The sequence below is a fragment of the Silurus aristotelis genome (genome assembly GCF_946808225.1).
Source record: "Silurus aristotelis genome assembly, chromosome: 5".
Taxonomy (NCBI): domain Eukaryota; kingdom Metazoa; phylum Chordata; class Actinopteri; order Siluriformes; family Siluridae; genus Silurus; species Silurus aristotelis.
Window position 1 is genome coordinate 4801074 of NC_139578.1, and position 26593 is coordinate 4827666.

A 26593-nucleotide genomic window follows, 5' to 3' on the forward strand; every position below is an offset into this window, starting at 1 on the left:
AAATCTCTTTAAAATTCCCCATTGTCACATTTCCAGGCAAGTCTTGATTCCTTACCATCAAAGTTTTACTATATTTCTGATGTGGCACACGAAACTTCACTTCATACAAATTTACTAACGTTCTTATGTTTGCCTAAATTCATCAAATAGCTGTCACAATCAGATACTCCCATAAACATCCCCGAACCAGTATACGTTTCATTTGAAGGTTATATGATCATATTTTCTTGACCTTGTAAGAACTCTTGCTGCAGCATTCTAAACTAACTGGAGCTTGTTTATTAATGATGCAGGACATCCACCTAGTAATGCATTACAATAGTCTATTCTGGAGGTCATGAACGCATGGACGAGCTTTTCTGCATCAGATAGACATGTTTCTTAGCTTAGAAATATTTCTAAGGTGGAAGAAGCCTGTTTTTGTAACATGTTATGCTTTTTAAAAAGATAATTTGCTGTCCAAAATAACTCCCAGGTCTTTTACTGTTTAACTAGTAGTTACAGAACATCTGTCTGAATGCAGGTTGAAATGCTGGAGCTTCTGTGTACTGGTTTTTGGGCAGATGAGCAAAATCTCCATCTCATCAGAATTTAATAGTAGAAAGTTATGGGTCATCCAGTCATTTAAAGTCTACAAAATGGTAACGATCGGACAGGTAGGATTTAAACCAGATTAATGCCTGTCCCTGAACAACGATGTAATTTTGTAAGTGATCTAGGAGGAGATCATGATCTAGTATCGAATGCAGCACTAAGATCTAGTAAAATTAACAGTGAGATGAAGACTTGGTCTGAAGCTAAAAACAAGTCATTAGTGATTTTAACTAGAGCAGTTTCTGTGCTATGATGGGGCCTAAAACCTGACAAACCTTTAAAAGATATTGTTCTCTTGTAGGTGGATCTTTTCTAAAATCTTAGACATAAATGGGAGATTTGAAATGGGTCTGTAATTTGATAGTGTATTTGGATCCAAATTAGGTTTCTTAAATGAGGGGCTTAACTGCTAACTTGAGGGATTTAGGGACGTGACCTAACGATAGTGAGGAGTTAATAATATTGAGAAGAGACTCACCAGCTGTATGTAACACTTCCTTCAATAGATTAGTTGGAATGGGATCTAACTGACATTTTGATTTAGCTTTGGTAATATACAGCTCTTCCTGTCCTATACATGCAAACCAGTGTAGTTTTAGCTGAGATTGTGTCAGGAGATGCTGTCAGACCACCACAATTGTTTTTCTAATACCATCAATTTTTTCAGTGAAGAAATTCATAAAGTCCTCACCACTAAACTGTGATGGAACACATTTTTCAGATACCTGATTTGTTAATTTAGCTACTGTAATGAAAAGGAACCTGGGATTGTTTGTTGTTTTCTCCAAGTTTACCCCTATTAAGCAGTCTAGTGGGGACTGGTAGGGAAAAAAATTTGAGCTGGTATGAGCAAGAAATCTTGAGGTACAAAACTCAAAACAAGCCCATAGGCACTTGCAAAACTGCTGTCCTTAGCCATTGTTGTAGACAGTTATTACAGTCCAAGCTTATTCTCAGTTCCTGATGTTAGATGGCTACAACTCCATTTCTGCTCAGGTGTACACTCCTCAGACTTGAACACTCCCAGTAAACATTCCAGATATAAGAAAAGAGCAGTTTGTGTTCTTGACACCATAACTGTAGCATATATTTAAAGCAAAAAGTCTACTGAACCTCTCAATTCCTCCTTGGTATGTGGGAACCGGTTCTGAAACAATCCTCATTGTAGGTAAATGTGCTTTGTATCATTTCAACCAAGAGGCACTTCAGGATTTCCATCTGCCTTTGCCTGGGGTCGAACATGCCAGCAGAGATGAAGCTATTCTGGGTGGAGATCTCGAAGTCAGCAGATGGGGAGATGTCCTCGACCAGGGCTTGGCTTGCATTTTTCGGTGCTGGACCCAGGGTCCGTGGTACCACAGTGCCATAGGGAACACCACCTCTGAGAGCTACTATCCTCACCTGTACTCAAAGGCAGAGACACAACCAATAAAGTATTTTCAACAGCGAGTACAAACAAAATAATCGGTGAGAGACAACGTAAACACTAGTGGTAGCTGGGATAATAAGACTTCCACTAACCCCCAGCTGCACAGAGTTGTCTTTAATTGAACAGCACTCAATCCAAAGGTAGTGTATCAAGAGGACTTCTGCAGATCTTAAGTGAAGAAAGGGACGGGTAAGTATGCTAACAGGATTACATTAACTATTTTTTTCCCAATATCTTGCGTCACCATCAGTAATACTAATATTGCCAACTCAATATTTCTGTAATGTCATACATGCATAACATTTGTAAAATAGCATATAAAATGTGTACTCAATAGGATTTTTATTCCATATATCAGTTGAAATATGAAATCCTATGTGAAGGCATGACTTTGGAGAAATCGATTGTAAATAGAGAACCAAGTATTGAGTCTTGTGGGACAACAGTGGAAATGGTGGAAAAGATGTGCATCCCCTAAAAGTCACCCAATATAACTGACCTTGTAGGTAGGAAATTCTTTGCCATCTTTGCAGTCATTTCCAAGACACCTGAGAATTTACTGTGGTTCACAATAACAAACTACAGAAAATATAAAAGGAACATGCTGCTTTGAAGTCACAGGTTATAATTTTGTAGTTTGGAAGTGATTTCTATTGGTGATTGATATTAAGGGATCCAGAGCAGGTTTGTGAAAGTAGCAGTACAATATTAGACGATTGACAATTTCCAAATAAGGTTTTATTTTTGTTTTGTGTACTTACATGGATTCACAACCATCTTCTGAACGTGGGGAACCTGCTGGTGTCTGCAAAAGACAAGCTATTGGGGAAATGGGTACTGGAAAACTAACAAAAGGGGGGACAAAGTAGAGAAGAATTATTTTCTCACACACATTACGACAATTATATATTTGGTGTTTAATAAAAAAAACTATAGAATAAAATGCAGATGTATGCAGTGTTGAGCTGTGGTAAATGCAAAATACATGTACAGATGCCCCCACCTTACAAACAAGTTACGTTCTGAATGACCGTTCGTACCATGAATTTGTTCCCAAGTTGTTAGTGTTTGATATTGACTATGCATATCTACTAATGATGTTAGAGCTATTTTGTACAAGTAATAAAAAAAGAATACAAATTCATTAAAAAAAAAAAAATTGCCCTAGTCCAGTGGGCATCATGTAGACTTGTTATGGTAGACAACTAGCTAGCGCTAGTCTCTACTCTACTTAGTTTTGAATTTTCTTCAACTAGGAACAAATTTTACTTTGTTCTAGGTTTGTTCATATTCGCGAATGTTTGTAAAGTGAGGAGAGTCTGTATAGTCTGTGTATATAAACAGCAATGTTTGGGTGTGAACTTGCGCAAACCGCTCCAATGTCTGTGTTTATGTCCATGTATTAACAGATCCAAGTACTCTCCTGGGTGAGGACCCAAATGGTTTGCGAGAAGCATCTCTACTTTATACTTTCTGCTGGCCATCAGGGAGAAGCGTCCCATTGTCCATATAGCCGAGATCCTACACCATCTTCCTGACCTTTGTTCAGCACCACTTGCTCTTCACCAGTATGCTAACATGGCCTGAATGGTGCAGACAGCAAATAATTATTACTCAATATGGTACAAATCCCAGCTTTACAGATCATAAGTCTTTATGTATATGTAGTGACTTAGCAGAATGTGTTGATTTATTTGTTTTAGAAATTAAGGTAATGGGGGAAAAAACCAAATTAAATATCTACAGCTTTCCAACAATCAGACTGAGTAAAGTCTGGAACAGTGGACTGAACCATTATGCTGAATTTGACAAATCAGACCTAAAGTTTTGTACAGAGCAGTGTAAAAGTAGTAGTATAGTCTATGTAGTGGTTAATCATAATCTTGCTTCACCTACTTACTGGAACAAATGTAATAGAAATTGAATATTTATAGTTAATTATATATAAAAAATGATTACATTGCTTACTGTCCTGGCCTGATCAGGTTCCTGGTAAAACAAAGAAAAATAAAAAAATTTAAAACGTATTGAATGGTTATTTAGAACAGTAAAGAAAAAAAAGAAAGTTTACTTTAGAAAGTTTACTTCCACGTCTTTTCCTGTAAATTGGTTGGAGAGAAGGGCAGCATCTTATTTATTGATCATGGTCAGAGCATTTCATTTGTATCCTTGATGCTGGTTAAGTTCCCACTCTGGCTAAGCCTAGGGGAGTACAGGAACAATTATTTAGTTGTTGTAGGTTGTTTGGATAAAGTATAAGAACCAGACGTTAGTGGTTATCGCTTTAAATGGTCAAGTGTAAAGGTGGTTTAACAGAATGCCACAAAGTTCAAGGGTGAAAAGACGACTAGACTTACACAGCCAAGAGAACATTGATAGTGCCAAAGAAATTAACTCAGGAAAATAAAGGACTGCTCAGGGCTGTATTTTGAAAGCTAACCTAACTAACAAACAGCAATAATCTAGCAGACTACACTAAGCTACACTTAAAAATACAAAGGTGTGGCACCTGCCTTCTAACTTAGGGTGTCTAAACAGTGATGGGACCTACATGGTGGAATCTATAGGTGCACACATTCTTACCTGTTTTCAAACCAAGTGAGCTAGCATTACAGCAAAGCTAGCAGACAGCAAAACTAGCAATGTTCACATTGCTGCTTTTAATCCTCAGTCTCTGCCTCCTCTGGTCAGGTTCATGCTCTTCATTGGTCCCATTTTTTCATATAGAGGTGACCAACTATATATAACAGCAGAGAGCTAAAGACTGAGCAAACACCAGAAAACAACACAGACCCATAACAAAATCCTTTTTAGGCTACAGGGACAGACACAAGATAGTAATATATTCAGCAAAAATCTGGATCATTAAACAATCAGTGCTCAGGAAATTACAAAACATAAAATTGACAAGAAAAAAAAAAAAGTAAGATACAAAGGTTTAGTCTCAAAATGCAATAAAGTGGTGGTGGTGATAAAATAGTCAATACTTTAACTGTGATTGAGTACAGGTGCAGGTCATCAGAGTGCTGGTGACTGACGGTGACACATGCTGTGTCTGAAACTGCACCTTATCCCCTACATAGTGCACTATTTAGAGTGTCGGCCATTTTGTAGTGATGTTCAAATTCAAAATCAACTTTCCATCTGTTCAGTGTTCACAAACTTACAACCAGCAGAGTAACATGCATTTGTATCTACATACATCATAAACACATGAATGAAAGAATGAATTAACAAAATTAATGAAGGAAGGAAAGAAAATTGATCACATGGAATGAGATAAAAAAAAACAACTGACCACTAAAAGACTAATCAGTTCTACATAGTGTGCATCAGTAACACCTGACACAATAACTGTGATATTTTCAGTAATCCCAAAACTTATATCACCTGATACTAAATAATCTGTTTCATAAGGTTGTATTTTTTTTTTACATTTTGCGTCTATCCATTTGAAAACAAACAACTAACTATACTAATATACTATAGAACTATTGCTAATGTAAATTTCTACTAAGTAAAAAATAAATACATCACTATGTAATTTTATTTTGTTAATTAATTAATTTATTTATTGCTTCTTCTTCTTCTTCTTCTTCTTCTTCTTTCGGCTGCTCCCATTAGGGGTCGCCACAGCGGATCATCCGTCTCCATACCACCCTGTCCTCTATATCTGCCTCTTTTACACCAACTACCTGCATGTCTTACCTCACCACATCCATGAACCTCCTCCTTGGCCTTCCTCTTTTCCTCCTACCTGGTGGCTCCATCTTCAGCATTTTTCTACCAATATAATTCATGTCCCTTCTCTGCACATGTCCAAACCATCTCAATCTCGCCTCCCTCACCTTGTCACCAAAACATCCTACATGTGCTGTCCCTCTAATAAACTCATTTCTAATCTTGTCCATCCTCGTCACTCCCAACGAAAACCTCAACATCTTCAGTTCTGCTACCTCCAACTCCACCTCCTGTTTTTTACTCAATGCCACTGTCTCTAATCCATACAACATTGCAGGTCTCACCACAGTCCTATAAACTTTCCCTTTCATTCTTGCAGATACTCTTCTATCACAAATCACTCCTGTCACTCTTCTCCACCCACTCCACCCTGCCTGCACTCTTTTCTTTACTTCCCTAACACACTCTCCATTACTTTGCACTGTTGACCCCAGGTACCTGAACTCCTCCACCTTCTCCACCTCTTCTCCCTGCAACCGCATCACTCCACTGCCCTCCCTCTCATTCACACACATGTACTCTGTCTTACTCCTACTGACTTTCATTCCCCTTCTCTCCAGCGCATATCTCCACCTCTCCAGGCTCTTCTTAACCTGCTCTCTAATCTCACCACAAATCACAATATCATCTGCAAACATCATAGTCCACGGAGACTCCTGTCTGACCTGGTCAACCTGTCCATCACCACTGCAAACAGGAAAGGGCTCAGGGCCGATCCTTGATGCAGTCCAACCTTCACCCTGAACCAGTCTGTCATACCTACTGCACACTTTACTGCCGTCACACTGTCCTCATACATGTCCTGCACCACCCTCACATACTTCTCTGACACACCTGACTTCCTCATACAATACCACAACTCCTCTCTCGGCACCCTGTCGTACGCTTTCTCTAAATCCACAAATACACAATGCAGCTCCTTCTGTCCTTCTCTATACTTCTCCATCAACATCCTCAAAGCAAATAAGGCATCTGTGGTGCTCTTCCTCGGCATGAAACCATACTGTTGCTCACAGATGGTCACCTCTTCTCTCAGCCTGGCTTCCACTACTCTTTCCCATAACTTCATGGTGTGACTGATCAACTTAATTCCCCTGTAGTTACTGCAGGTCTGCACATCTCCCTTATGCTTAAAGATCGGTACCAGCACACTCCTTCTCCATTCCTCAGGCATCCTCTCCCCTTCCAGAATCCTGTTAAACAATCTGGTTAAAAACTCCACTGCCATTTCTCCTAAACATCTCCACGCTTCTACCCGTATGTCATCTGGTCCAACCGACTTTTCATTCTTCATCCTCTTAATCGCTGCTCTCACTTCCTCCTTACTAATCCTATCTACATCCTGCTTCACCAACTCCACATCCTCCAACCTTCTCTCTCTCTGATTTTCCTCATTCATCAGCTGCTCAAAATACTCCCTCCATCTTCTCAACACACTCTCCTCACTAGTCAACACATTTTCCTCTCCATCCTTTATTGCTCTAACTTGCAGTACATCCTTTCCAGCTCGGTCCCTCTGCTTGGCCAATCGGTATAAATCCTTTTCTCCTTCCTTAGTGTCCAACCTCTTATACAGTTCCTCATATGCCTTTTCCATGGCTTTCGCCACATCCCTTTTAACCTGCTGCCGCATCTCCTTGTACTCCTGCCTACTCTTCTCATCACTCTGTCGATCCCACTTCTGTTTTGCCAATCTCTTTCCCCTAATGCTCTCCTGCACTTCCTCATTCCACCACCACGTCTCCTTGTCTTGCTTTCTATTTCCAGATGTCACACCAAGTACTTTTCTAGCTGCCTCCCTCATCACTCCTGCAGTAGTTGCCCAATCATCCGGCACCTCTTCACCACCACCAAGCCCCTGTCTGACCTCTTCCCTGAACCTCACACTACACTCTTCCTCCTTCAGTTTCCACCATCTTATTCTTCTTTCAAACCTTACTTTCCTCCTCTTCTTCTTCGCCTCCAAAACCATCCTACAGACCACCATCCGATGCTGTCTAGCTACACTGTCCCCCGCCAACACCTTACAGTCTCCAATCTCCTTCAGGTTGCATCTCCTACACAGAAGATAATCCACCTGTGTGCACCTTCCTCCACTCTTATACATCACCCTATGATCCTCCTTCTTCTTAAAATACGTGTTCACCACTGCCATTTCCATCCTTTTAGCAAAATCTACCACCATCTGCCCTTCCACATTTCTCTCCCTAAAACCATACCTACCCATCACCTCCTCATCACCTCTGTTCCCTTCACCTACATGCCCATTAAAGTCTGCCCCAATCACCAATCGTTCTTTCCTAGGTACACCATCTACCACTTCATCTAATTCACAGAATCTTTCTTTCTCCTCCATCTCACAGCCAACTTGTGGAGCATAGGCACTGATGACATTTATCATCATCCCTTCAACTTCCACCTTCACGATCATCACCCTATCAGAAACTCTCTTCACCTCCACTACACTCTTACTGTACGCTTCCTTCAGAATCACCCCTACACCATTTCTCTTCCCATCCACACCATGATAAAACAGTTTAAACCCACCTCCAATGTTCCTGGCCTTACTCCCTTTCCACTTGGTCTCCTGAACACACAACACATCTACCTTTCTCCTCTCCATCATATCAGCTATCTCTCTCCCTTTACCCGTCATAGTACCAACATTTAAAGTACCAACCCGAACCTCTACTCTCCTACACTGCTCCTTTTCCTGCCGTCTCTGTAGACGCCTTCCTCCTCTCCTTCTCCTCCTTCGGCCAACAGTAGCCCAATTTCCACCGGTACCCTGTCGGCTAACGATACCTGTGGCGGTCGTTGTTAACCCGGGCCTCGACCGATCCGGTATGAAATTCTCATTTGTGATCCGCATATTTGATTTGGCACATGTTTTATGCTGGATGCCCTTCCTAACGCAACCCTCCCCATTTACCCGGGCTTGGGACCGGCACTAAGAGTACACTGGCTTGTGCCCCCCTAACGGCTGGGTTAATTTATTTATTGCTGATGTTGTATAATTTGAAAGGCACCAAGAAAAAATAAATGAATTCAACAGTGAATGAATGATTTAATTGTTAGAAATACAGTATATACTATATAGAGAGGAAATTCAGTAAAGTTCGTATTGAAAAGAACATAAATTATTGAACCTATTTTATTTGCTTTCAGTTTGTAACCAATAAACTCTATTAATCTTTAATTATATGTGATTTCAATAAATAAATAAACAGGTGCAGGTAAGTTTGGAAAATTATTCCATTTCCACATGATTTTGATCCTTCATAACTGCCTTTACTGTATATATACTTACATTGAGTTCCCACTGAAAGCTGTTCCTCAGTTATTGCCAGATTGTTCAGGAAAACATCCTTCACTCCCAATTGTCATTGTAGGATTCACACTCTCTGTGTGTTCCTCTTCAGAAACTATGGTGCAAATGGTCTAATTAGTAATAACTAAAGCTATAATTTATCAAATGCGACACATTGTAATATTATTAAGTGTTAGAAATGACTTGATGCTCACTACAACCTACTGTAATAACATGCTGCGAATTAAACATAAATAAGAAATGACTCCAAATTATGAAATATAATAACTGTTTGTTTCATGTGTTGAAGAAAATCCCCAATAATAAAGCAAAGTGTATATTTATAAATAAAGATACATTTTATAGTGAAATGAATAAAGAAGTCTGTATTAAACTAAATAAATTATTGGTGGTAGAAAGATGGTGGCTGATCTTCATAAACAATAATATCCCAGAGAGAGATGAAGTGAATGTAAACAGCTTCATCTAGTGAGAAAAGCATGAATCTGCTGCAGTCATGTGTAGTGCTTTTTGTACAGTGGAGTTGGGTTTCCTGTCACTGTGGGCGTCAGAGCGCAGTAGTACAGTGCAGAGTCTGATACAGCAGCAGAGGAGATGTGCAGATCCACCTTCCTTTCTATTTTCTTTTACATTTTATCAAGTTTTATGGACAATCCAGGATGTGGTGGTTGAGCTTCTCTGACATATTCACTGTCTTCATTAATTAGCAGCAGAAACCCTGGTCTTGATCCAGGTTTTTGTTTATACCAGTGAAGTGTGTTACCTGATCCAGTATATGTACAGGACAGTGTGATGTTGCTGCCTTCAGTTACAGATAAAGTGGTTTCTATTGGTTTAATGCTGATATCAGCAGCCTCTGCTATAAAGACATTACCATGACATCATTTCCATTTATTAATTCACAAATACAAATGTAAATTTTGCTTTTTTATCATTAGGAGACTGATTAGATTTTACATGTAATGTACAGAATAAAACTTACCAATATCAGCAATAGTGAAGAAAAGTAAGAAGAGGAGTAACATTGTGATCCTGAGTGTTTAGTTCAGACCTCCAGCTTTAGAAATAAATATCAGGGTTGTGTATGTGAGATTGTCTCTGATGTCTCCACATGTAGCTCCTCCCACTCATATTTATTCATATTCATCACAACTCTGCTTCATCTCATACTGCACAGGGAAATAAGAAACGTTGCTATCTGTATTTATTGTATAGATATTTAGTGATATATTTACTTTCTTTATAGAATTAAAAACACAATAAACATAAAACCAATAATATGTATGAGTAATATATAACATTCATCTTAAATTAGACAAAATAATTAGGCATTCAGTTGCAATTATTCAGTTAAAGTATCTTCGAGTCTCTCAGCAATAAAAAAAAAAAATCCTGCTTTATAAGTTAATGTATTTTGGACTACCAGCAGAAATTGAAGAAACTAAGTAACGTTGTTTTTTTGTGATTTTTGGGGGGTTTTCGTAGCAGTTCTTCAATTCACTATTTACTTTTTCACCAATTAAAATGTTTCACATATCTGTAATTTCTACTTCTTACATTTTAATTAATTTGGTGAAATGTCAATATTTTCTCTTCTCTTTACACACCGTTTTCAGCCCATTAACCTGTTTCTTGTCATTGTGCAGCTTTTTCAATCTAACACTGGTGTGGTATTTCCTGACTCTCTCACACCACAGATGTAGACTAGTTTATGAAGCAAACAATGAGCAGTCAGAAGGCAACAAGAAGTTTGGGGTTAATGTGGATGAGACAGAGGGAGTCAGTGATGTAAACATGACTGAGAACAGAGACATTCCTGATCACCTGATCATCATCATCTTTTCTCTGCTTGTGTTCTATATGGTGGATCTTCAGCCTGGATGCATTCATTAGGCAACAAAAGTTGAGATTTTTTATTATTATAGATTTATATTATGTGAGGTCCAGTTACCAGCATGACACTAAAACAGGTAGTTGTTTTTACTTAAGTACATGCCAGAGCCCAAACCTCTTTACTTGAGTAACTTGAGTGAAAAAGTGTAGCCAGAACTTGCACTTTTACCAGAGTCTTTTAAAACAGGAGTATCCGTGCTTCTACTGAAGTGAAGGATGTGTGTACGTTTGCCACCTCTGAAAGTTTGCAAATAGACAACAGTTTTGAGTATATGTGTATATTCTAATTGAAAGGGACAAGTTCCCTCAGAGAATAGTAGCTTTTTGCTGCCCCCTTTCTGCAGCACTGTATCTTTCAATAAATAACCCTGTGCTTGAGTACAGATCAGAACCTGACTGTTTACTCGCTCAGCAACAAAACCATGTAGAGGTTTTTGTACAGTGCAGCTGGATTTCCTGTCACTGTGGGCACCAGAGCACAGTAGTATAGAGCAGAGTCTGATACAGCAGCAGAGGAGATGATCAGATCCACTTGCTCATTTTTAACTGTAGCATTTAGACGTGGTGGAAAGGAACTTGTATCTCCACTTGGAAGGATGTAAAAAAGTACCTCAGGTCTGGATTTTGGATATTGTTTGTACCATTGCAGGTTGCTGACAGAAGCAGTCTTTACAGTGGTAATGATGTTGCTGACAGAATGGCATTACATTTAATCTCACATGGGGAATCTGTGAGTCCAACTGACAGGAAAATAAAATATGTAATTAAAAAAAAAGGTTGTCAATCCATAAACACTATACATTAAAGTTTTAGTTCATATATGGTTTAGAGTGATAAACACATTTTTACTTAAATAAATGCATTTATTTTTTCTATATATCAGCATTTTATTTCACAGCTACATTCTGAATGTACAAATTAAAAATGCAACATTTCACCCATAAAACAGACGATCAGACTACATTTTATCAAAATATAACTTACATGTTGGTGATTGTATTATAAATTTACATAAATCAATATATACCTATTAATAGTGTGAAAAAGAATAATTACCAATGAACAATGTAAAGGTTTATAATTGAAAATTCACCGCTTTTGATGTGAAACCTCTAAATAGGCTCTTAGGAGACATTTTCAGATGTAGGTGCTTGACTGAGTACTAAAATTACTATTTATCAATAACTGCAGAACAGTTCGAGTCTATTTCTTGTACACAGTAGTGCTCTTTATTTAAGAAATCAGTATTTCTGAGTTGGGTGTGAGCAGGGTTCTTGTACTTGGTGCATCATTTGTCAGCTCACTGCACCATCTTGTGGACAAAGAAAAAAGACAAGATTTTGTTTGTTTCTCTGGTTGGTTCCTGTTTTTTTATTTATCCAGTCCAAATACTATCCTTTAGTTTGCTTCAGTTCTCTGCTGGGAATAAAAAGTATTTGTAAATTTACCAAACAGGAATGTACAGAGCATAACTTCTATTCAACTCCTGATCTTGTGCAAAGCCACAAGCTGTGTGTGCAACCACACATGTTTCTGTGGCTACCTCATAACATAGTAATGCAGTAATAACATAGCATAGTAAAGGGACCATCTTTATCTTCCTCTACACCATTGTTATGTTATTGTACAGTGGAAGGCCAGGAACATTTGTAGGGAGTTTAAACTGTTCTACAATGGTGTGGATGGAAAGAGAAATGGTGTAGGGGTGATATTGAAGGACGACTGTAGTGGAGGTGAAGAGAGTTTCTGATAGGGTGATGAACGTGAAGCTGGAAGTAGATGGGGTCATGATAAATGTCATCAGTGCCACAAGTGGGTTGTGAGATGGAGGAGATGGAAAAATTCTGGAGTGAGTTAGATGAAGAGGTGGAGAGAACCTAGGAGTGAAAGAATGGTGATGGATTCAGACTTCAATAGAAAATATTGCTAAAAGGATGAAATAGCAGTAGGAAATACTTATTTAAATTCAAAGGAGGAACATTGGGTGATGTATAAGAGTGCAGGAAGGTGCACACAGGTGGACAATATTCTATGTAGGAGATGGAACCTAAAAGAGATTGGAGACTGTTGTCAGGGGACAGTGTAGCTAGACAGCATCGGTTGGTGGTTTGTAGAATGGTTGTTGGAGGGAAAGAACTAGCGAGGACTAAAAAAAACAATAAGATGGTGGAACCTGAAGGAGGAAGACTGTAGTGTGAGTTTCAGGTACGAGATCAGGGGCTTGGTGGTGATGAAGATGTGCTGGCTTATTGGGCAAGTACTGCAGAAGTGATGAGGGAGGCAGCTAGAAAAGTACTTGGTGTGACATCTGGAAATAGAAAGGAAGACTAAGATGTGGTGGTGGAATGAGGAAGTGCAGGAGAGTATGAGGATAAAGAGCTTGGCAAAACATAATTGGGATTGACAAAGAGATGGAAAAAGTAGGCAGGAGTACAAGGAGATGCAGCAGCAGGTAAAGAGGACTGTGGCTAAAGCCAAAGAAAAGGCATATGAGGAGCTGTATGAGAAGTTGGACAGTATGAAAGAAGAAAAGGATTTAGACTTATTGGCCAGGTAGAGGGCCCGAGTTGGGAAGGATGTGCTGCAAGTTACAATAAAGGGTGGAGATGGATATGTGTTGACTAGTAAAGAGAGTGTGTTGAGAAGATAAAGGGAGTATTTTGAGCAGCTGATAAATGAGAAAAATGAGAGAGAGAGAGAGAGAGAGAAGGTTGGATGATTTGGCGATGGTAAAGCAGGAAGTGGATAGGATTACTAGGGAGGAAGTGAGAGCAGCTAATAAGAGGATGAAGAGTGAACAGTTAGTTGGACCAGATGACATACCAGTAGAAGCATGGAGATGCTTAGAAGAGATGACAGTGGAGTTTTTAACGAGATTGTTCAACAAAATTTTGGATGGTGAGATGTGCAGAACTGCAGTAACTACAGGGGAATAAAGTTGATCAGTCACACCATGAAGTAATGGGATAGAGTAGTAGTAATACAATGTTACAAAAAAGCCAAACATTCAGAACAAGTTCAGCAGTTGGAGAGTGAGTTTATCCTCAAGATGCCGATGTCGGCTGCTTGCTCTTTAAGTTTAAATGATAATATATTGCTGGGTCAATGTTGCCCAAGTTGATGTGACATACTATAGCAGTCCTGTCTTTGAACAACCATTAAAACCAAATAATATGCCTTCAAAGCAGGAAATCCCAACTCTGCAATTTTAATTATTATTGATCTTGATATAGAGAATATACATAGTTTGATTTGTATCCGTAAGTTCTGAGTATCCAGATGAATTGAATAATTAGTGTGACTTACCTGATTTAATCCACCTCTTAATACCACCACTATCACGTAGCAATTATAGAAACCATCAATACGATACAAAAACACAACATAACACATGCCATGAGAGAGAGAGAGAGAGAGAGAGAGAGAGAGAGAGAGAGAGAGAGAGAGAGAGAGAGAGAGAGAGAGAGAGAGAGAGAGAGAGAGAGAGAGAGAGAGAGAGAGAGAGAGAGAGAGAGAGAGAGAGAGAGAGAGAGGCATTTCGCATATTGAGGGTGACACCTACTCACCAGAGATGCATACTCAATTTGCACCGCTCCTCAGAGGCTGTAAGCCAGTGGTACCGCTTATAGCCACTGGTCTGGAAGCAGTGAACAAACCCTTTCCCGGGCTGAGATAAGATAGCTAGCATCGGGGTTGGCCGATCTCTCCTCATGATGTCTAGCTTTTCTTAAAAATGTATTTTTAAGTATGTCCGAGAACAAATTAATTTCTCTTAGGGCATAAAAAAAAATTGGGTGTATTAATGTGTGCAGAGCACTACAGACATGTTTTGCCAGTCGAACTTGGATGTAACAGTTTCGCTCTGACCAACCAATCAGAGGAGGGAATAATGCTGATAATATTCTGGGCCAGCTAGCTGCCTTGTGAGAATTTGAAATCTAATTGGTTAAAGAAATAGATTTATTACTAATAGAGACTAAGGTAAAAAGGCAGATTAGATTCACATGGCAGCACAGAGGTTGAAATCTGATTGGACAAAAAATCTAACATCCACAAACACTTACTGGAAGCAGTGCAGCCAAGAGAAACGCTACAAAATAAAGAGAATAAACTGTTGGGAATAAATTAATACAATTTATTGGAACAAATATTATAATTTAGGTTGTAAATGAAGGTCAGTGCTTCTGATAGTGTTTAGGCCAGCAGACAGCCCACCACTGAGCTAAAGTCAGCTGACGTTGCTCTTTTTAGGGAGTGGTTTGTATATTTAAAGGGCTTAATGTTAACTCATGATAAACAGCCTAAAAATCCTACTATTTGCTTTCCAGAATCAATATCCAATCTTACCATGGTACAATAACAGTAACCACAACCACATCTGCTGAGACTGACCACCAGAACACCAACTGTTCTGCCCAATTCAGAGAAGCATCTGTAAGAAAATTTTTTTTTTACTATATTTGTTAAGGGAAAATAAATGAGTTAAGGAAGGAAAAGGGTAAAGCTTCACCTCATTAATAGTTCACAAGAGAGAAGAGCTGAATATGGCCAGTAATTCCACAGATTCCATTATAGCCAAAGCAGCAACTCCAACTGACTCTACCTGAACAATGAACTGAATATTTGAATAAATATAAATGTACAGATCCTGCTACTGTAAAGTAAGACAAAAGATGCATTTAAACTGCGTTTCCTCCTTATCAATAGAGGTTACATTTCTCTCCTTGTAAGAATGGAGAATTAGTCCAAAAACACATTGTAAGATTTCCAGGTTGTTTATCTTGACGTAAACAGTAAGTCCTAAACATACACAAGTCACTCCCTTGGTATTGACACTGCAACATAGACAAATAATCAAACATTAAGAGCTACACTCTGTCCATTAGTATAGAATCTCCTGAATCCAGCACAGCTTCAGTACCGTATTAAAGTAAGTGTTGTTCAGAGGGTCCACCCTTTAGTTCCACACACTAGACAATGAACTCTAATGGCTTCCATTAATTCCTAAAATTCTACACCATGTTGTTTTGATGTGTGTCCATGTGTATAAAACGTCAGGTATGGCAGCATGCAGTCATCCAGCAATGGTGAAGGAGCATCCAGATCATCTCTACACACTGAATCATCATGGAGTCCAGAGCTTCTATCTCCATTATAGCCCTGCTGCTTGGCTTCTCGCAATCGCTCTCTCACCCAACCTGACGGGGAGGACATGACAACTAGGATTCTCACCATCAACAAAGGTCTGATAGCTTGCTGATCTCAACCACACTTGATGTACATTTGAGAATAGAACCTGCTCTAAGATGTTATTTCTTTTGATTCAATGTTGTGTGCATCAGTGATTTTATCGGCAAAGAACTGTATCTGTCAGCAGGATATCACTTTTTGTTTCTCTGTATGAAGGATCCAGTGAAGTGCTGCTGGAGGGAGACATACTCGCAAAAAGAAGCAGGAACGCTCTGGTCTGCCTCTACAACAACAACTGTTTTTGGAAAAAGTCTTCAAATGGATTGGTGAAGGTTCCTTACACATTGAGCTCAGATTTCTGTAAGTAATATATCGTTTAATTCACATTACTCAGGTACATCACATCTTTACTTATTTCTTATTAATGTATTGGCCATTTTCTTTACAGCTTCTTCTGATACAACTGTAATTGCCAATGCCATGGCAAGTTTCTACAACAAAACCTGCATTCGTTTTGTTCCCAGAACAAATGAAACTGACTTCATCAGGATCAAAAGCAATGATGGGTGAGCTCCATTAACTTGTTTAACATTCCCTATACATGCTTTTTATGACTGACGTTCTTTATATTTTATAAATTCTCGTTTGTATGTTGACATTAGTGTCATAGTCAGTTCTTCACATCTGCTCTCTTTTCTCTCAGCTGCTACTCTGATGTGGGCAAAACAGGTGGTTCTCAGGTCGTCTCTCTCAGCAGGTTCAGCTGTGTTTACCACGGCGTTGTCGAACACGAGCTGAACCATGCACTCGGTTTCTACCACGAGCACGTTAGAAGCGACCGTGATAAATATGTCACCATCAACTGGGAAAACATCGACCCAACAACAGTCTAATTTTTATTTGAAGAACACCATCAACCTTAACACACCGTACGACTACTCCTCTGTGATGCACTATGGAAATACAGCTTTCTCCATCAATGGTCTAGACACCATCACCCCTATTCCTGATCCTTCTGTGATGATTGGACAGAGACAAGAGCTTTCCACTATCGACAATAAGAAGATCAACATTCTCTACAATTGCTAAACATGTCCAGAATGTTAGCCTTGATTTAAATTTACTTTAGTATCATATTGCTATGTATGTAATGATGCAATAAAATGGCTACAATCATGTTTGACTTACTATGTACTTTTATTTCACAAATCTAAACAAATCTGTTTCCTACACTCAAATCTACAACAATTATTGTCAAATCAGCAATGTCTGAACCTGAATATAATTTGGTATCAGTTTAACAGGAATGTAGCGGTGTCTAATTACTTAACATAATATAGGAGCACAAGTTTTACTCATGACTACATAAGAATAATAATAATGCAATGCATCAGTCAGGATTTACACTACATCAAAATACAGAGGCGACGCTGGTTAAAGTGGTAAATAAACTGGTATTGGTCTCTGATCAAGGCTGTGCCTCAATGATCAGGTTGCTTTATTTTAATAAATTTTTATTTAATTTTGATCCAAGTAGGCATGGAGGATTATATTGATAAAAAGGTTCAGATACTGCGGTGCGAGACTGTTATGTGCTTTATACGTCAGTAGTAGTATTTTAAAATCAATGCGAGATTTTATTGGGAGCCAGTGTAGACTGATTAAAAACAGGGGTGATGGTCATTTTCTAGATCTAATGAGGACTCTGGCTGCTGCATTATGAACTAACAGAAGCTTATTTATGCTCTTACTCAAACACCCAGACAGTAAAGCATTACAGTATTCTAATCTAGATGTAACAAAAGCATGAACTAGTTTATTCTGCATCCTGTAACATCATATTTTTTATTTTAGCAATATTTCTAAAGTGAAAAAAGGCGATCCTGGTAATATTATTCACATGAGCCTCAAAGTAAAGACTAGGGTCAATAATAACACCAAGGTCTTTGACTGCTGTACACACAGACAGAAACACCATCCAGAGATGCTACGTAATCAGAAAGTTTGCTTCTAGCTGCATGTGGTCCTAGTAAAAATATTTCCATCTTATCCGAGTTGAGCAGAAAAAAAAGTTATTAAGCATCCACTGTCTAATGTCCTTTACACACTCCAACATTGTTAAGCTGATCTCTCTCTCATCTGGCTTTGCTAAAATTTACAGCTGCGCATCATCAGCATAGCAATGGAAGTAAATACCATGTTTATGTATAATTTCACCCAGAGGCAGCATATATAAAGAGAAAAGCAGTGGGCCTAAGACAGATCATTGCAGAAACCAAACTTCACCTCAGAGTGTGGAGAATTTACAATCAACAAACTGATAGCGATCAGTCAAATAAGATCTCAGCCAAGAGAGAGCTGTTCGCTTTATTCCAACAACGCTTGAGGTTTGATATTGGCCTGTAGTAATGCCGGAGTCGGGGGAATATTAACTTCACCTAGGGCATCCAGACTTTCCCCTGCAGAACCTGGACATGCTCTCACACCTCTCTAGACTCTGGATGTGCTCCTCTAATGCCAAGATCTTCTCCGTCAAAGAACAAACTAGCTTACAATTCTCACAAAATTATCGCTAACAACGGAGAAAGACTGACTAAACATGTCACTTCACACACTGAATGAACTGGATGTTTGCCATAGCAGAGAAATGACGTACCTTAATGTGGTTACTGTAATGCGTGTTCGTAGTTCTGGTGGGAATGCCCTCCGCTCACTGCTTTCGAACCCTTAAACAGGAAAAAAGTGCTCTTCCGAAAGCAAAAATAGACGAGAGAGCCAACGGAAAGTAAAGGATGCAGGAAATCAAAGTGATATTTAGATATTTTAAAGCAATGAGAGAGGCTATGATACTGGCACTGCACAAAGCTGAATTCCATGCCTTCTAATAATATTTCCTAAGGGAAGCATGTATATTATGAAAAGCAGGGGTCCTAGAACTGAACCTTGTGGCATGCCATAAGTTTTCTAGCATTAACCTGGATAGCGCTCCAATTAAGTCTAAGTCTACAAAATGGTAACGATCAGACATAGGATTTAAACCAGATTAGCGTGTGTCCCTGAATGCCGATGTAATTTTGTAAGTGATCTGGGAGGAGATCATGATCTATAGTGTCGAATGCAGCACTAAGATCTAGTAAAAAACATCGAGAAAAAGACTTGGTCTAAAGCTAAAAACAGGTCATTAGTGTTTTTAACTAGAGCAGTTTCTGTGCTATGATGGGGCCTAAAACCTGACTGAAACGCTTCAAAGAAATTGTTCTCTTGTAAGTAGGAAAATAAGTGGGCAGCAGCAACCTTTTCTAAAATCTAATACATAAATGGGATATTTGAAATGGGTACAATTTAATAGCATGTTTGGATCCCAATTAGGTTTATAAGTTAAGTTAATAATATTCAGAAGAGTCTCACCAACTTTATGTAACACTTCCTTCAATACATTAGATGGAATTGGGATCTAACTGACATGTTGATTTAGCTTTGGTAATAACATCACACCTGTCCTATACATGCAAACCAGTGTAGTTGTGGAGTTTTAGGTGAGATTGTGTCAGGAGATGCTGTCCGAGGTTGGACCGCCACAAATGTTTTTTTTAATAACAGTCCTCAATACTAAACTGTGATGAAACATTTTTCAGAGCCCTGATTTGTTAATTTAGCTACTGTACTGAAAAGGAACCTGGGATTGTTTTTGTTGTTTTCCAAGTTTACCCCTATTAAGCAGTCTAGTGGTGATTGTGGTAGGGAAAACATTTGAGCTGGTATGAGAGAAATCTTGATGTACAAAACTCAAAACATTTGCAAAACTGCTGTCCTTAGCCATTGTTGTAGACAGTTATCACAGTCCAAGCTCATTCTCAGTTCCTGATGTTAGAGGGATACCACTCCATTTCTGCTCAGGTGTGCACTCCTCAGACTTACACACTTTCAGTAAACATTCCAGATATCAGAAAAGAGTAGTTTGTGTTCTTGACACCATAACTGTAGCATATATTTAAAGCAAAAAGCCTACTGAACCTCTCAATTCCTCCTTGCTATGTGGGAAGCGGTTCTGAAACAATCCTCGTTGTAGGTAAATGTGCTTTGTACCATTTCAACCAAGAGGCATTTCCGGATCTCCATCTGCCTCCACCTGGGGTCGATCATGCCAGCATAAACGAAGCAATTCTGGGTGAAGATCTCGAAGTCAGCAGACGAGGAGATGTCCTCAACCAGGGCTTGGCTTGCATCTTGCAGTGCTGGACCAAGGATCCGTAGTGCCCCAGTGCTGGAGGGACCACCACCTGGGTGAGCTACGTCCTAGGTTTGCTAGTCCTGGGCAAAGAAACACATGGAGTTGAGATGGTGTGAGTAGGATGGCTGCTTCACCTGGAGGTTGCAGATCTGGTTTTCCATGGCTTCCAGCTCCAAACTCAAACATATCCTCACCTGCACTCAAAGGGAGAGACACAACCCATATAGTATTCAACAGCGAGTACAAACAAGATAATCAGTAAAAAACAACGTAAACACAAGTGGTAGCTGGGATAATAAGACTTCCACCAACCCCAGCTGCACAGAGTTGTCTTTAATTGAACAAAACTTAATTTAAAAGGTAGGGCATCAAGAGGACTCATGCAGATCTTAAGTATAGAAAGAGACAGGGTAAGTATGCTAATAACACAATTAAATAAATTTTTTTTTTAACCATCAGTAATACTAATATTGCCAACTCAATATTTCTGATATGTTATACATGCATAACATTTGTAAAATACCATACAAATGTGCACTCTAGGATTTTTATTCCACATATCAGTTCTATGAAATCCTATGTGAAGGTATGACTTCAGAGAACTCTATTGTAAATAAAGAAACCAAGTACTGAGTCTGGTGGGACACCAGTGGAAATGATGTGCATCCTCTTAAAGTCACTCAATATAACTGACCTTGAAGGTAGGATATTTTTGCCATCTTTGCAGTCATTTCCAAGACCCCTGAGAGTTTACTGTGGTTCACAATAACAAAAACTACAGAAAATATAAAAGAAACATGCTGCTTTGAAGTCACAGGTTATAATTTTGGAGTTTGGAAGTGATTTCTATTGGTGGTTGATATTAAGGGATCCAGAGCAGGTTTGTGGAAGTAGCAGTACAATATTAGACGATTGACAATTTCCAAATAAGGTAATTTTTGTTTTGTGTACTTACATGGATCCACAACCATTTTCTGAACGTAGGGGACCTGCTGGTGTCTGCAAAAGACAAGCTTTTGGGGAAAGGCCACTAGTCTCCTACCTGCAGGCAAAACTAACAAAAGGGGAAACAAAGTAGGGAAGAATTAATTTTTTTTTTGGTCGGTTTCTCTCACACACATTACGACAGTGAAATATTTGGTGTTTATACATAAAAAAAAAAAAAAAAAAAAAAAAAAAAAAAAAAATAATCGCATCTCTATATGATGTTAGAGCTATAAACACTAAAAAACAATAATATATACAAAAACAAATCAAAACACTGCACAACATTTAGTATAATTAAAAAATACAAATTTTTTTTTATTCAATCGCCCTAGTCCAGTGGGCATCATGTAGACTTGTTATGGTCGACAGCTAGCTAGCGCTAGTCTCTACTCTACTCGGTTTTGAATTTTCTCAACTCCGAACAAAATTTTACTTTGTTCCAGGTTTGTTCATATTCGTAAATGTTTGTGAACTAAGGAGAGTTTGTATATGCTGTGTATATAAACAGCAATGTTTGTGTGAACTTACGAAAAATGCTCCAATGTCTGTGTTTATGTCCATGTATTAGTAGATCCAAGTACTCTCCTGGGTGAGGACCCAAATGGTTTGCAAGAAGCAGCGCTACTTTATACTTTCTGCTGGCCTTCAGGGAGCAGAAGCACGTTCCTGTTTACAACAGTGAAAAGCATCCCATTGTCCATATAGCCGAGATCCTACACCATCTTCCTGGTCTTTGTTCAGCACCACTCGCTCTTTCCCAGGATGTTAACATGGCCTGCATGATGCAGACAGCAAATAATTATTACTCAATATGGTACAAATCCCAGCTTTACAGATCATATCATTTATGTATATGTAGTGACTAAGCAGAATGTTGATTTATTTGTTTTAGAAATTAAGGTCTTCTTCTTTCGGCTGCTCCCATTAGGGGTCGCCACAGCGGATCATCCGTCTCCATATCACCCTGTCCTCTACATCTGCCTCTTTCACACCAACTACCTGCATGTCTTCCCTCACCACATCCATGAACCTCCTCCTTGGCCTTCCTCTTTTCCTCCTACCTGGTGGCTCCATCTTCAGCATTTTTCTACCAATATAATTCGTGTCCCTTCTCTGCACATGTCCAAACCATTTCAATCTCGCCTCCCTCACCTTGTCACCAAAACATCCTACATGTGCTGTCCCTCTAATAAGCTCATTTCTAATCTTGTCCATCCTCGTCACTCCCAACGAAAACCTTAACATCTTCAGCTCTGCTACCTCCAGCTCCATCTCCTGTCTTTTACTCAATGCCACTGTCTCTAATCCATACAACATCGCAGGTCTCACCACAGTCCTATAAACTTTCCCTTTCATTCTTGCAGATACCCTACTATCACAAATCACTCCTGTCACTCTTCTCCACCCACACCACCCTGCCTGCACTCTTTTCTTTACTTCTCTAACACATTCTCCATTACTTTGCACTGTTGACCCCAGGTACCTGAACTCCTCCACCTTCTCCACCTCTTCTCCCTGCAACCGCATCACTCCACTGCCCTCCCTCTCATTCACACACATGTACTCTGTCTTACTCCTACTGACTTTCATTCCCCTTCTCTCAAGCGCATACCTCCACCTCTCCAGGCTCTTCTCAACCTGCTCTCTACTCTCACCACAAATCACAATATCATCTGCAAACATCATAGTCCAGGGAGACTCCTGTCTGACCTCGTCCGTCAACCTGTCCATCACCACTGCAAACAGGAAAGGGCTCAGGGCCGATCCTTGATGCAGTCCAACCTTCACCCTGAACCAGTCTGTCGTACCTACTGCACACTTCACTGCCGTCACACTGTTCTCATACATGTCCTGCACCACCCTCACATACTTCTCTGACACACCTGACTTCCTCATACAATACCACAACTCCTCTCTCGGCACCCTGTCGTACGCTTTCTCTAAATCCACAAATACACAATGCAGCTCCTTCTGTCCTTTTCTATACTTCTCCATCAACATCCTCAAAGCAAATAAGGCATCTGTGGTGCTCTTCCTCGGCATGAAACCATACTGTTGCTCACAGATGGTCACCTCTTCTCTCAGCCTGGCTTCCACTACTCTTTCCCATAACTTCATGGTGTGACTGATCAACTTAATTCCCCTGTAGTTACTGCAGGTCTGCACATCTCCCTTATGTTTAAAGATCGGTACCAGCACACTCCTTCTCCATTCCTCAGGCATCCTGAGTTTTAGAAATTAAGGTAATGGGAAAAAAACCCAATCAAATATCTACAGCTTTCCAACAATCAGACTGAGTAAAGTCTGGAACAGTGGACTGAACCATTATGCTGAATTTGACAAATCAGACCTAAAGTTTTGTACAGAGCAGTGTAAAAGTAGTAGTATAGTCTATGTAGTGGTCATAATCTTGCTTCACCTACTTACTGGAAAAATGTAATAGAAATTGTACATTTATAGTTGATTATATATCAAAAATGATTACATTACTTACAGTCCTGGTCTGATCATGTTCCTGGTAAAACAAAGAAAAATAAATAAACACTTAAAACGTATTGAATGGTTATTTAGAACAGTAAAAGAAAGTTTACTTACACGTCTTTTCCTGTAATTTGGTTGGAGAGATAGGCGGCATCTTATTTATTGATCATGGTCAGAGTATTTCATTTGTATCCTTGATGCTGGTTAAGTTCCCACTCTGGCTAAGCCTGGGGGAGTGCAGGAACAATTTAGTTGTTGTGGGTTGTTTAAATAAAAGTATAAGAACCAGACGTTAGTGGTTAATGCTTTAAATGGTCAAGTGTAAAGGTGGTTAAACAGAATGCCACAAAGTTCAAGGGTGAAAAGACGACTAGATTTACACAGGCAAGAGAACATTGATAGTGCCAAAGAAATGAACTCAGGAAAAAGGACTGCTCTAGGCTGTATTTTGAAAGCTAACCTAACTAACAAACAACAATAATCTAGCAGACTACACTAATCTACACTCTTAAAAATACAAGGTGTGGCACCTGCCCTCTAACTTAGGGTGTCTTAACAGTGATGGGACCTACATGGTGGAATCTATAGGTGCACACATTCTTACCTGTTTTCAAACCAAGTGAGCTAGCATTACAGCAAAGCTAGCAGACAGCAAAACTAGCAACGTTCACATTGCTGCTTTTAATCCTCAGTCTCTGCCTCCTCTGGTCAGGTTCATGCTCTTCATTGGTCCCATTTTTTTATATATAGGTGATTTCAACTATATATAACAGCAGAGAGCTAAAGACTGAGCAAACGCCAGAAAACAGCACAGACCCATAACAAAATCCTTTTTAGGCTACAGGGACAGACACAAGATAATAATATATTCAGCAAAAATCTGTATTAATAAACAATCAGTGCTCAGGAAATTACAAAACATAAAATTGACAAGAAAAAAAAAAAATTGTAAGATACAAAGGTTTGGTCTCAAAATGCAATAAAGACAAATGTGAGGTGGTGGTGATAAAAAGGTCAAATACTTTAACTGTAATTGAGTACAGGTGCAGGTCATCAGAGTGCTGGTGATTAAAGGTGACACATGCTGTGTCTGAAACTGCACCTTATCCCCTACATAGTGCACTATTTAGAGTGTCGGCCATTTTGTAGTGATGTTCAAATTCAAAATCAACTTTCCATCTGTTCAGTGTTCACAAATTTACAACCAGCAGAGTAACATGCATTTGTATCTACATACATCATAAACACATGAATGAGAAAATGAATTAACAAAATTAATGAAGGAAGGAAAGAAAATTGATCACATGGAATGAGGTAAAAAAAAAAAAAAACTGACCACTAAAAGACAAATCAGTTCCACATAGTGTGCATCAGTAACACCTGACACAATAACTTTGATATTTTAATTAATCCCAAAACTTATATCACCTGATACTAAAGAATCTGTTTTATAAGGTTCTGTTTTTTTTTTAAATACATTTTGCGTCTATCAATGTGAAAACTAGCAAAATTAACTATAGCTAATGTACATTTCTACTAAGTAAAAAATAAATACATCACTATGTAATTTTATTTTGTTAATTATTTTGTAATTTATTTATTGCTGCTGTTGTATAATTTGAAAGGCACCAATAAAAAAAAAAATGAAGTCAACAGTGTACATTAATTAATTGTTAGAAATACAGTATATACTATATAGAGATAAAATACAGTAAAGTTTGGATTGAAGAGATCACAAATGGTTGAACTTTAGTATTTTATTTGCTTTCAGTTTGTAACCAATAAACTCTAAACATGTTTTATTATATGTGATTACAATAATTAAACAGGTGCAGGTAAGTTTGGAATATGATTCTGTTTCCACATGATTTTGATCCTTTATAACTGCCTTTACTGTATATATACTTACACTAAGTTCCCACTGAAATCTGTAACTCAGTTATTGTCAGATTGTTCAGGAAAACATCCTTCACTCCCAATTGTCACTGAAACATTTACACTCTGTGTGAATTCCTCTTCAGAAATCATGGTGCAAATGGTCTAATTAGTAATAACTAAAGCTATAATGTAGCAAATGGGACACACTGTAATATAATTAAGTGATAGAAATGACTTGATGCTCACTAGAACTTACTGTAACAACATGCTTCTAATTAAACATGAACAAAAAATGACTCCAAATTATAAAATGTAATAAGTTTTTGTTTAATATATTAAAGCAAATCCCCAATTAATAAATCATACATTTATAAATAAAGATAAATGTTACATTTACTTAGATTTTTAAAACAGGCTCGTTAATTTAGTTTAAATTTATCTGGTGAAATGTCAATATTTTTTCGTCTCTTTACCCGCCGTTTCCAGCCCATTAACCTGTTTCTTGTCATTGTGCAGCCTTGTTTTATCTACCACTGGTGTATCATTTCCTGGCTCTCACACCACAGACGTAGACTAGTTTACGAAGCAATGAGCAGTCAGAAGGCAACAAGAAGTTTGGGGTTAACATGGATGAGACAGAGGCAGTCAGTGATGTAAACATGACTGAGAACAGAGACATTCCTGATCACCTGATCATCATCATCTTTTCTCTGCTTGTGTTCTATATGGTGGATCTTCAGCCTGGATGCATTCATTAGGCAACAAAAGTTGAGATTTTTTATTATTATAGATTTATATTATGTGAGGTCCAGTTACCAGCATGACACTAAAACAGGTA

At 38.7% G+C, this 26593-nt stretch overlaps 3 long non-coding RNA genes and 1 pseudogene across 8 annotated transcripts in view; 2 read left to right on the forward strand and 2 right to left on the reverse strand.

Moving 5' to 3' along the window:
- LOC310726405 overlaps positions 1–26593 on the forward strand; it is an 82006-nt gene that overhangs the window by 52787 nt on the left and 2626 nt on the right. The gene's annotated exons all lie outside the window — the stretch shown is intronic.
- LOC310726395 lies at positions 3511–24893 on the reverse strand. Of its 4 annotated transcripts, XR_014533720.1 has the most exons (4): positions 24835–24893; positions 24482–24664; positions 23992–24104; positions 21720–22171 (listed from the first exon to the last, which is right to left on the reverse strand). It is a non-coding gene; the product is annotated as an uncharacterized lncRNA (long non-coding RNA). The 4 variants fall into 4 exon arrangements; XR_014533719.1 differs by lacking the exons at positions 21720–22171; positions 24835–24893 and adding an exon at positions 3511–3606 and having other exon boundaries at positions 24482–24808; XR_014533721.1 differs by lacking the exon at positions 24835–24893 and having other exon boundaries at positions 23988–24104; positions 24482–24808.
- Positions 16116–17267, forward strand: LOC310726360 (hatching enzyme 1.2-like; annotated as a pseudogene). Its single transcript, XR_014538351.1, has 4 exons — positions 16116–16231; positions 16395–16538; positions 16627–16744; positions 16882–17267. The product of XR_014538351.1 is annotated as a hatching enzyme 1.2-like (transcript).
- On the reverse strand, positions 19974–21496 carry LOC310726394. Of its 2 annotated transcripts, XR_014533718.1 has the most exons (4): positions 21365–21496; positions 21104–21184; positions 20722–20797; positions 19974–20603 (listed from the first exon to the last, which is right to left on the reverse strand). It is a non-coding gene; the product is annotated as an uncharacterized lncRNA (long non-coding RNA). The 2 variants fall into 2 exon arrangements; XR_014533717.1 differs by lacking the exon at positions 21104–21184.